The sequence below is a fragment of the Ambystoma mexicanum genome, chromosome 4q, assembly GCF_040938575.1.
Source record: "Ambystoma mexicanum isolate Mex_15411 chromosome 4q, UKY_AmexF1_1, whole genome shotgun sequence".
Lineage (NCBI taxonomy): Eukaryota > Metazoa > Chordata > Amphibia > Caudata > Ambystomatidae > Ambystoma > Ambystoma mexicanum.
In genome coordinates, this window is record NC_090928.1 from 936,790,258 (window position 1) to 936,803,171 (window position 12,914).

Consider the following 12,914-nt stretch of genomic DNA (forward strand, 5'->3'; position numbering starts at 1 on the left):
TACTTTGCATACTGCCTAACTCTTCTTGAGGGAAGTCTGACTGCTCAGCCACAGCTATCAGGTAAATCTGGGTGGTACAGACTGCTACCAAGTGGGTTTACTGCTAACACCTGTAGTCCTAAATCTTTTGCAGTGTTCCCAAAGGGAACTGCACAGGTTTCTGCCTAACACTGGTGTACAGCGGTGGGATTTGTATTGAGTATACATTTTAGAGTGCTTTAGGATACCTTAGTGCAACTAACCACAAAGCTTAGCACTGAAAAAGTAATATTTCTAACATGTTAACTATGGAAAGTTATAGTCAAGAGTCCCTTGCTACAAAAACTGCTGATTGTTTAAGAGTTCTCTGTAAGCATAAGAATCTCCTGACTAAAGGCAAGAAAATTGAACTAATAGAAAGGTTGTTAGCTAACCAAAGCCTGGATGATGGTTCAGAGGAACCTACCACTCCAGCAACTGTAGATAACAGTATTGAGATTGAAACTGAACCAAATGTTGATGAACTTGAGGAAGAGTCAGAAGAGGAGGGTGAGGCTGCTGTGACTGTCCCCCCCAGGCCTCTGTCTGCTCTACCTGCTGTACCTACTGGACCTTTACCAAGTCCCACACTTAGTCCTCAATATCTTGAACAAGAGAAGATGAAACGTGAATTAGAGTTTAAAAAACTTAATACTCAGGCTGAACAAAGACACCAGGAACTGAATCAAGAACTAAGGCTAAGGGAAATGGAGCTCAAACGTGAGCTAGAAATGAAGAAATTGTCTGTTGAAAATACTTCTCTCTCTGGCTCCTCTAGAAGTTCCAGTCCTAAAAGACCCCGGATGCCTAAAGAATTGGTTGGTATGTATGAGCCTAAATTGGATGTGTTGGATTGGATGTCTCTGTTTGAATATAATCATGGGCTCCAGAACATCACAGGAAATGACTTACTCACCTGGTTGTTCTCTAGGCATACCCCTGTTGCAACTGATGTGGTAATGGAGTTGGGGGAGGAGGATAGGAAAGAGTATGAATGTGTGAAACTAGCTTTGATAGTTAGATTTGGGAAGACCCCTTCCCAGTATCTTAAGAGGTTTAGAACCCTCAAAAAGAATGATGGTACCCCTTGGGCTACCTGGGTGAGTGAGTGTTTGAAAAATTTAGAGGGATGGATTAAGGGTTACAAGGTGAACACTTATGAAGGTATGAAAACTCTTTTTATGTTGGAGTCAATTTATGATGCATGCTCTCCTGAGCTCAGACAGCACTTGGCTGATTCAAAGGAATTAGATTCCAGAAAGCTAGCTAAGGCTGCTGACTTGGGGGTTGCCAACAGGGCCACTCACAAGGATTCAGGGGTCACTCAGAAAAAGGATGAGGGAAAGCAGCCACTTAAAGTGAATCCAGAGAATTCTAATACCTCCCATACCAAAGAGGGCCACAAACAACAAAATAACCAGGGTAAGCCCCAGGGTAAACCAAATCAGGCTAGTATACCTTCTGGTCAACAACCAGAAGGAGGCCAGAACAAGCCACCCTTTCAGAGAGCATTTGGACAATGCTATATCTGTAAGGCTACTGACCATATCAAAGAGGATCCCAGATGCCAGGGTAAACCTGCAGGGATCAGCACAGTCTCCTTAGCCTTCACTCCTGAGGATGAAGTACAGATGGCTAGTGCCCACTTTGAACTCTTTGCTGAAGAACCCTTGGGTCTTCAAGCAACTGTGCACTTGGAGCCTATGGGTCTGGTTAGTCCCCAGAATAGGGTTGTGTATAACTCCCTACCTGTTATCTCTAAGGTGTATTATGTGGACAGTGTTCTTGTCAATGGCCAGGATACGCCTGCCAGGGGAGACACTGGGGCCAGCAGAACAGTAGTGGATGAAAGCTTCCTTCAACCTGAGGATGTGGCAAGAGCACCCAAAGGTCCCACTAAGATGTCTGGAGGCCCTGTCCAGATGGTTCCTATTCTACCAGCCCTCATTCAGTGTAACAACATGACAGTGAGGATCCCTGTCAGTGTGCAGACTGAGGTGCCTGGGAAAGTCCTGTTGGGGAATGACCTGATAACTCTAGGAGTAGTTTCACATACCCCCAGGCCTCCCAGTATGGAGAACCAGAACCTAACCAAATTGGCTAGAGAGGCCACCTTAAGGGACCACTCTAAGCCGGTGGGAACCTCTACTGAGACCCCCACTACAAGCCCTGGTGTTAGTAAGTTGACCAGTCCTGGATTTTGGCTGCTTACCTCACACTTAACACCTCTAAGACCGAATTTGACCTTATCAGTTCCCCCACTAAACAATAACACATCCAACTCTATATTATGCGCCTAGAAGGATTTGATCTGAAATTCGCTGATTCGGCAAAATCCTTAAGCTTTACAATCAATTGCAGCCTGTCTTTCCAGAAATACATAACCAAGAAGGTCCAAATGTCCTTCACTAGGCAGTGCTGGAAGCATTACATCTCATCCCCGCCGTGACTGTTCTATCATCAGCGCGGTGAATAACCACAATCAACTTATTTGAACTTATGCTGCATATCCGTCACCTATTAACTAAATGTGTGGGCTGTTACCTAGATTTGTCTTCCACAGATTCGGATTTGATGTTTGCAGACGGAAAGATGGAAAACCTTTTCTAACACAGCAACAGACATTTATGACTGACCCAAAATCTAACTCTAAATATAAAAGTTGCCTGAATTGAAGCGGGATCAAGCCATTTATGATCAGACAATTTTGTTACATCTGCCATTAGTGACCCTCTCCAGATCAGCGTTTTGTGACCATTTGTCAAACATTAAATCCTCTCGAACATTCACCAGGGGTAAAAAGAATAATCGTGTGATTTTGAAGAAATGTTTGTCCTGAAGATGGCCTTTAACTGTTGTGCTCTATGACACTAGGGATAGTGTCTATAAAAGAAAAAAAGTTTTAAGCAGGCCGAAACATGTCGACTATCCAAGAAACTCACAGAAAATAACTTGGGGTTCTTCTTTTTTCTTTTTTGTAAATGTTAATTAAGGTTGTTGTATTGTATTTCATGTTTTTATGTCTAATTTTGTGACAATTCTTTTTCCTGTGTTTAATAAGCACTGTGACGTTTGAACGTCGTTTAGTGTTTTATTAGTGTCAATCAAGACAAGATTATGATGTCAAACTCAGCGTACTTGGTGTTCACTTTGAAGTCTTGTTTCTTGTAACATAATGAGAATTTAATAAATTAAGTTTTTTTTATAGAAGTCTAGAGTGCATTTTACCATAATTTTTATGTGGAAAATGAGGTATCTTTACTACATGTGTTAAATGTATTAACAGTATTCTCTTAGCTTAGTAGCGTAAAGAGGGGGTAATCAGTCTCACTTGTGTTCATACCCTTTATGATATTAGTAACCTCCGAGTACTGATCCCCCTTTAAAAAATTGGGAACTTACCTGAGTTAGGTAACACTGGTTCCATAACTCCACCCTTTGCAATATCAAACTCTACATCTCGCCGCAGGACGTCCAGACCATGATATGAGTGAATTATGTAAGGGGCCTGTGCTAAATAAACATGCAGTATGTTAGTAATATGGATACTCTGATATGTAAATTCTTGCAAAAAATAGTAATAGGCAAAGCATCTTTGCTATTAACACATTAATGCATTAACAATGAATGTGCTATGCTGGGGAAGATAACAGCTTGAATGATGTATTTGCTGTGAAATCGTGTGAAATCAGTGGATTGCATTACTAAAGTATCGAACCTAGTGAATGGATTAGAGCTTAAAGGTTAAGTTGCAAGACAATTAGACTTTTATTTTAAAGTTTAAGAGAGAAGGTTTGGTATCAAAACGTGTGAGCCGAGCAAAGGCGAGAACATTTACAACATGCTGTTCCAGAAAAGCAGCTACATGTGGAGCAGCAAACTGAATGAAACCAAAGTTATTACAGCATGTTGCTGCAAGAAGTAACTGTACGAGAGGTTGTGAGCTAAAGAATGTGTGCAGTATATGCTGTGTGTATTCTAGTACAAGGGTACTAACATTTAGTATGAGAGGCAACAGGGGGTGTGATATTGGGTACCAACAACTAGTATAGAGGTGAATTCACTGGGCCATGTCTGTTAGGGTACTGGCTCTGAAGTACTGTGTAGTGCAGCAGGCTGACTGATCATTGCCAGTTTCAGAAAAAATACAAAATTGAGAGCTGACAACAGTTCTTTGCAAGGCAGAACATGCAGCGTGATGGGCCTTGGGAATAGACGTTCATTGTCCTGAGCAGGAAGACAGGAAGGACGAATATCAACATTGTGGGGAGGTGTTATGCCGAATACTGTCCAAAGGTCATTTAAGCCTGTGATGGAAAGTTAAATGCGTGGAGTCAGAAGGGGGCAGGATAGGTGCTAGGTGGTTCTGGCACATGGTATGACAGATGACAGCTGACGCCACGAAAGAGGTTGGAAAATTATAAAGAAAACATATGAAGACATGTTAAGAGGCAGTTCTCACTGAAAGGCTTAAAAGAAGGTGAAAGGAAGAAGGAGGGTTTTTTTTCTCCATGCTTCCTGGGTCTTCCTGGTTGGCTGGGCTGATGATCCCGGGGCTTCTGGTGGTTTGAGCTTCCAAGAGAGAAAGGACCTGGCTGGCTGAGCGAAAGGGGCTGTCCTGCATAGCTGACTCTGAGGTTTCTCAACTGTGCTGGTGACCAGTGTAGCTTCAGTGAGTTCTTGGAAGGCCGTGTTTTGAAGCGGGGGCAGGGTCGTGGCACAGACAGGCCGATCAAACTTGGCTGCAAAAGTGCTTGTCGAGTCAAGGGCGAGCCAATAATTTCAGAAAAAACAGATAAGCCAGTGTGCATATAATAGGTTAATAATTAATTAGGACCCCCTTATGCAGGGAATTGTAATTGCCAAAGTGTCCGACTGGACACAGAAGGCAGAGATTTTGTGATCCTTCTAGTACCAAACTATTAACAAAGTAGCCAGAATCCAAAGTTTTATCTGTGGGTTGCTTCTTTCATGCAGAGGATGTCAGAATCACTAATCTCACAATCTCATAATCTTGCTTCTAACCCACTGTTAGCCAAGGGTAGGATGATAACTGAAACTGTATTCACAATGCATTTGCTTTCATAGCCAAAGTGCCAGCTAGGATGTTTCAGGTTAGAGGGAAATCACTTACATTTGAAATGCTATGCTGATTCAATGTAATGTTTATTGTTGCAGAGTATGTTTCCTGTTTTCTCACATGTGCAAATGAGATGATTATTGATGCAGAGTGTGTTTTTCTGAATAATAGAAACTGATTATAAATATATATAAAAGAGTCTAACTGTGAAAGCATTTGGTGATTACCTTTTGTGTCTGGTTTTTCTTTGGGTTGGACCTACAGGTAAAGAGCCCTTATACAATAAAAAGCACAGTATAACGCCTGTAGATGTCTAGCTAAAATCCTGTGGTAAAAGGTGTGGTAAAAAAGAGCAATGTCAGGAATGATCCTACAGGTCAGATATACATGGAAAAAAAACATTAAGAGGAAAATGTTTGTTACTTTAATCAAAGGGCTATTAGGCTTAAGAAGGATCAATCTATCACACCACATTATGTGATTATGACATTGGGGTTGGATGAACACAGGCATTTCTGAATGGATGAAACATATAGGTACTTATAGAAGGCATATGCAGAAGATTGAAACTATAAAAGGTGAAGGTACATGAGAGGGGTTTTTTGGTAGCTGTTGGTGTTCTGCATTGTGACCGTTTCTGGGGTATTTTGCACTGCATTTGAAATTGGAGGTGGACATTTTTTTAAATTTAAGAATCTAAGCTGAATTCACCTCTAAACATTTTACTAAGTAAAAGAACATCTGAGATCAGCCTGAGAGAGATTTTCCGAATATGGCTGCCTTCATAGAACTGTGAATGGGTGCTTGTGGGAGTAGCGAGCCTGAAGTATTACAAACACATTAATAGCTTCTGTAAATGGACCAAAACTACATCCATGCTAAACAATCGAAGCAGCACGATTTTTAAATATGCCACAAAACAATATTCTCAGCCTCAAGTATTTTTTGAATGATTTCTCTATTCGACGTGTGTACAAGACAGGCGTTGTACATTAAAATACCCTTATCATAAGTGCATGGAAGAATTTAGACATGGTATACTTCGGTGCTGCTGTTGTGCAAATGATTCATATTATACACTTCATGTATGTCAGCGACTATGCCTCTATTTGACACGGGGGATTTAAGATGCACATTGTAATCTGAAATACTATTTTGATAAGTGCAGTGACGAATTTAAACAAAAGACATACTCTGGTGTTTGATGTTTTCTTTATACGCATTATGAGCAAGTTGTTATTGGGACTGGGCTGAGACATTTAAATTCAATGTAAATTATTGATGGTTCAATAACCAGTTAAACATTAGAGCTGAAGAGCTATATTTTTCATTTCAATTTTCACTTTAATTTCAATGAAGAATGTTTAATGATGTGATTATGATTTAATAAATACACAACTATATTTAAATAAATACACGTTTACCCGTGGACATGTACAAATTAGGTGTATATATCTCTTTATAGAACTTCAAAACCCTTGAAATGCAAAATAGAAAGAGTTTTGGGTATGTTAGATCTCATTTTACATGGCTGAAAACATCCTGAATGAAATAAAAACGAATTATATTATAGGTTATTTATAACGCACTTGATAGCCAGAGGCAGAGGTTTCTAAGCGCGGACTCGGGAACGAACCTGTGGTGCTCCCTGTCGTCTTGCTTCCAAGGCGAGCAAGTTGCCCGTAAGCTATACTCCGGAGAATATGACAGTAGAGTTTTCTGTCTTACAGAGCAAACTGTTGTACTTCAAAATCTGTACAGGCCCTGGTGCGCTCACTCATCAATGGGGAAAATGCTCACCTGGTGAGGGTTCCCTGCCACTCACCTCGCTCTGCTGAAAGCAGTCTAGAATGGCAAACCGGCATCATTATGGGTGCATGGAAATTTGACTGAATCACCTGCAACCCACACAAACTGCACTTTCTTTCTCTCCAGTGCGGGATAATGTTTGAGACTGCATGTATCATCTATAAAGCAGTCACAAGTAGCACACCAGCATTCCAGTCAGCTAAGCTTCACATATCTGTTGGCTAAACACCACATATCTGGCGGCACACGCTCCTGGCATCTATGTCCACGCTTTAAACAATTAAATAAATAATAAGTACAAATGCAGTTACATGTGAGATAGATGCCCACGAGACTTGCCAAGCACTGGGTCATGTGCTATGCAAGAAACAAACCACAATAATACAAGCTAAATATATGTTAAAATGCTAGAAGATAAACTGGGAAATGTACTGCAGGAAGGACATCAAAAGTAGGGAAATAGTTGGGAAGGAGGAGGGAAAAACAAAAAGAAAATATTTGCTAATATAGATTTGGCCAAGGAAGATAAGAGGATTCTAACCAGGCTTTTGCGGCCAAGAAAAGGCCAGGGAGTTGAGGTGCATGGATTTCTTGGCCACAAGTTCTATATCTTAGTTTCTTTCAGAAGCTCTATTTCATTGAAAAGGTCTTCTAGGTGCTTCTCGAGGTGTTATCGAAGGTAGGGGAAGCAGAAATGTTGGCACATCTGTCTCAAATATGGTGGGCCACTGGAAAGTGAGTGCTCAGTCATAGCATGGACAGCCTTTCTTGGCCAGCTCGATAGGCGTAGTAGTAGCAGAAGCGTCAGAATCAGTCCAGTGCATGAAGTAACCTCATTGCTTGATGGCAGCTCCAAAGGGATTGATGGCTTGAAACACGGTTCATGTTTGGCCTTTCCTTGTTTTATGAACAATGGAAGGCCACAGAGGTAATGCCTGTTCATTTCCGTGCTAGGGAACCACACATAGCTGGATCTTTCTACAGAAATCTCCGCCCAAATTGAAGTGTACCGAGGCACAACCAGGTCCACCGTTTCCTTGGGATATGGAGACGCTGTGGCCTCCTGGTCCGCAACTGCAGGCAAGCCCCAAAGTTCTTTCAGCAGATACCACTGCAGCTCCAACAAAAGCAGTGAAGAATTCCATGCATGCTCCGAAAATTCATAGCAAGGGGGCAAATGTTTTTCCTTGCTCCTATTTTGATCTATTTCATATGGTTTTAGATTGGATTTTGTGACGTCTGTCAAGAGGCTTAAATGTTTGGTGATGGGTGCATAGGGGTTATGTGTAGTGTGATGTTGCAAGTGTAACAATTAGCATGTGATTATGCTGCCGGTCAGATGTATTTGTAAATCCACATGTCCCCTTTTCGGTTTTTGGCAAGTCAGACATTCAAGTCATGCATAACCAGGCAAAACACTGCATGTAGATCTTCTCTCGAATATTTTGTAATTTTTTTTTTTAAATGTTGTAAGCGATATTCAATCAACACTACAGCCAAGTCAATGCCTAGTCTGGGATGCTGAGGAAAACCCTTATTAATGTATGTTTATGTCTAGTTCAGTACTCTGGATGACCACCCTTGTATAACACCCCCCTCTTAGAATCGCTCTGACCCCACTGAGCCAAGAAGTAGGTTTGTTTTGCAAATTAAAAGGTTTATTTGAGAATTTTAACTATATATATATATCACACTTTATAATAAAATAATATCTGATAGTACACTTAGACATATGATGTTGATCAACAATGGGTAATCTAGCACTAGCACACTTCTTTACAATCAATGAGGAGTTAGTATAGGATGGATAAAGTAGCAAAAATACAAGGGAAAAGCAATGAGGAATAAAATGCAGTACAGAAATACTTGATATGATTTTAGCAAAAGATAAGATAATCACTTTTTCTCTGGCAATTCACCCCCCTCCCCTATGCAATGTAAGAAATGGAAGGAGATGGAAAGAGGAGCACACAGTTCTCAGGAATGCAATCAAATACAATACGAAATTCAGTTCCCCCCAGCAAGCTTAGAGGAAACAGGTAGGAGTTTGAAACACAGGCCCAAAATGCTTTTTAAATGTGATGGCAATGGATGGGAAAATGTGCCAACTGATTCTAATTACCTCTAGAGATTCAGGGTGAGTGGGAGATGCATGTTGGTATTAGTTCAGGCTCACTTTAGCAATGCTCTATGAGTTATTACCAAGTTGCAAACGGATTTTAACAAAAGAAAGAATGGAGCTGCTATTTTGACAAGTGGAGAAATTAAGCCGAAATCGCAAAAACTATAGGGAGTAGGAAGTCGGTTCTAGGTTCATTGGAAAGTCTAGATTCAAAGCTTTCAGATGAAAGTTAAATCTCGTTCCTGAGATACGGATGATTTAATAAAGGTAGATTTTCGGATTTAAAGTAAAATTCAAAATGACAGGTGACATCTTGCGGCTGCAGAATTAACAGGTGACAGTTGTGCAGCTTTAAAATGACAGATGACACGATTTCTAGGAGGCTGTTCTAATTAGGTTAAAATAGCTTGAATTATATTATTTTAACTAAGAGATTGGGCTCTGCACAGTTCTGGCGGATACTCACTCCTAATTTTGAAATGAATGGGCCTCGTCATGGATCTGGTCAACTGGACTGGACTTCGGTTCTCTCTGCTCGGCGGGTCAATCAGGCACCGGTTCTGCTCACAGCGGCCTGGATCTCTGGTTCTGCTCACAACGGTCTGGGTCAGCTCTCTGGATACAGCGGCCTGTGGTTCTCTGGATCTCTGGTCTGGTCTCTGGCAATTGTTCTTGGCAAAACAATTCAGACAGCTCGCCTGGCTGTGGAATAGTTTGCAGATGATTTTAAGGATGCTGAGGCCTGCTGAGAAGAGTTCTCAGTTTGTGGGTTTAGGCCCTTGCTTTAAGTTCTGAAGTAAAGTTCTGGTCTTTGGAGATTGATGGATGTGAAGTCTGGAGTCTCCCGGCAGAGCGTCCCGCAGAAAATGGAATTGACTGTCTCTACCTGTCCCAGCAGTCTCTTTTTATGTGTTTTGGAAAGTGGGTGTGTGCGTTGGTAATAACTAAACCTGCCCCTCTCACTTATCGTTGGCCAATTCCTCCTCTCTCCATTGATTGGGGGAAGGAAATGTGAGTCAGAGTGATGCTGTAGGTTTTATGGTCAGAGGAACCTCCCCTTGTCAGATTGCACACAAATCTATTTCTGACCCAAATACATATTTATCTATGTACCATTTTTCTAATATTATAGGTCCAGTTAACATATTTTCTGTAGCACCAAACCATCCGATCCCTGTCTTTGTACGGTGTCGTGTCCACTGATGACAGAATTCTCCCCTTTTCATCCAGATAACGACCTCTAAACCTTTCCAGATTTTACACAAATGTGCACCAGGGATATGGGTTACAGATGATAAAGTGTCAGATTTTTTAACATGCATACATTTGGAGTGAGACCCTATTTTCTGCTAGCAACCCCCCAGAATACACCACAGGGTCCTAACGCCTCTTAAAATGTTCACAGAAAAATCACAAAAATAATGATATTACTTATATAATTCTGACAAGTCCGCACTATGAGTTATCTATCTTTTTAAAATTATGCTCTGGTCAAAAAGGGGTGTGGCTTCCCACATCACATGGTGGAATAACTGGTTTATCCACTTCCCCCAAGCCAGCTTGTTCACAGAGGCACAGCTGCCCCCCAGTTTCTCCCAAGAGGAAGCTATTTTACGACGCCCCCAATATAACCTTTGCCTGAGTCAAGGAAGTTGCATTGTTCTGTTCTTTCCAGTTCCCAGGTGCTCCACCCCTAATCTAATCAGAGAGGTGACAACTCCTTTTGGCAAGGGGCAGCAGGATGCAGCTAGGCCTGGGAAGAGTGGCTGAACAGGTTTCTCCTGTCGGGGGTAGTTGTCAGGCAGAATCCAGTTTCATTAAGCCAGGTTTCAGCTAAATGTCACTTTTTGTTCCCAGTTTAAATCACTTACAATTTTTACATATACATTAAATAATGACTTCCTTCAAGTCATTTCAGAATATAGTTTTACATTGTATCCACCTCTTAGCAAGTCTTTCCTTGGTCTGGTTTTGTTTCATTTGTTCAGTTTTACACAAAAGTCTGGTGGTTTTAAAACGCCGGCTTTCTGATAGTGGTGAGTACTGGTAATGCAACCATTTTTGGGATTCAGAAAACAAATTCCCCACAGTTCTGAGTTGCTTTTTTGGCAATCAGCATTGCCATTCCCAATGGTTTCAGGCTACTGTGTGGGTAGCCCAATGCTGGTTTTAGGCAGTGCCCTCCTGTGCTCACAACACAGGCAAAAATGGGTGGCAGCCTATTCTTCATGTTTTCCCTGTGCACGCTCTGGGGAGTTCTGGCCATCATGATGTTTTCCATGCCAGTACTTCCCAGTTTTATGGTAGGGCTTGGATGCATGGGTAAAAACATCCCACAATGTTGTAGTTTATTTATAAACTTTTTCATTATGGAAGAGAATGGTCAAGAAAGATTAGAGTTAGGAAATCTCAATGAGTTCATTTGTTAAGTTCCAGGATGGTTTGGAGGAATAAGGATATTGTGTAGGTGTATTTGTTGTTTTGTCCACTCAAAAAGGTAGACCATCTTTCTTCTGTGTCCATTTGCTGCTCTGAGAGTTCAAAGAAGGCGCCGAATTGTTTCCGTTGAGGAGAAAGGAGCGGGCATTCCATTACAAGGTGGAACAGGGTTTCAGTAGTTTCTTGAACATCGCAAAAGCGGCAATGTTGGTCCTTGTAGGGTATCCGTCTAGTAGTGGCGAGATTTGATCTTGTAGGCAGCGTGTTCAGGCATATTCTGAGGAAGGTTGTTCTTATAGACGGATATGGAAACAGCACAAGGTATTTGGGTAGCTCGAGTATTTTCCGAATGTCTAACATACACTGCAGGTTCTGTTGGTAGGTGTTTTTGAGTTGTATGGTTTGTATCCCGTCGTTATGTAAGAGTTTTGTTTTGGCATGTTGAGGACGCAGCGTTAAAAGTTCTCCTGATATGTCCTCGTTGACCATCTCTTGTCGAAGGACCTGTTTCCATTCTTAGAGTACTGTATTGTTAAAGGTGTTTGGGTGGTGTCTCAGAATTTGTATAGCTGGTGTTTTTTTGTCCGTGAGCAATTTTCGATAAATGTCCAGTTGCTTCCACAGTACAATGGAGGCTAGAGATTGAGTTGCCATCTCATATCTTATTCTTGGCATCGGAAATGACAGTGATAAGTGTAGAATTTTGCGCCAGAAGATTGCCTCAAAATTCATCCAATTTATTGATTTTGCATTGAGCATGGAGTAACAATGGGGATTAATTTTTGCCTGTAGAACGCTATGATTGGCTTGAAAGAACATTTTCCATATTTCAGGTGTATTAGACAACCTTGTCGTGATAGTGATTGTGATTTTTGTTCAAATTTATCTAGCCTTTGTTCTTCTGACTTGGACTGGTTTATCTGAACACCAAGGTATTTGAAAGAGGTATTGTTTTCTAGTTGGATCCCATCCACAATGAATGTGGGTTGTTTTTGTTTCTTGAATGGGATCTTGGCTGGCGTCATTGTCTTTGTTTTTGCAATGTTAATGGCCAGTTTGTTTGTGGACATGTCTCTGCTCAGTGATGTCAAGGCCGTTTGTATTCCTGGTATTGTCTTATCAAGGAGGATAATGTCATTGGCACATAACATGATCGGAACTGGGATGGAATTTATCTTGGGTGGATTCGTCTGGTTGTTCATTAGGTTCCTTTCGATGTCAGCAGTAAAGAGGTTATAGAGGGTTGCGGCAATTGGGCATCCTTGTTTTAAGCCACTTTCTGTAGCAATGGAGTTTATGGTTGCGCCTTCTTTCGATAGTCTGATCTTGATTGATGTTTTGGAGTATAGAAGTTTGATTGGCTCCAGGATGTTTGTTGGGCACTTCCATGCTTTCCATTTTGACCAAAGTTTGTCTCTAGATAATGCTTTGAATGCCATGTGTAGA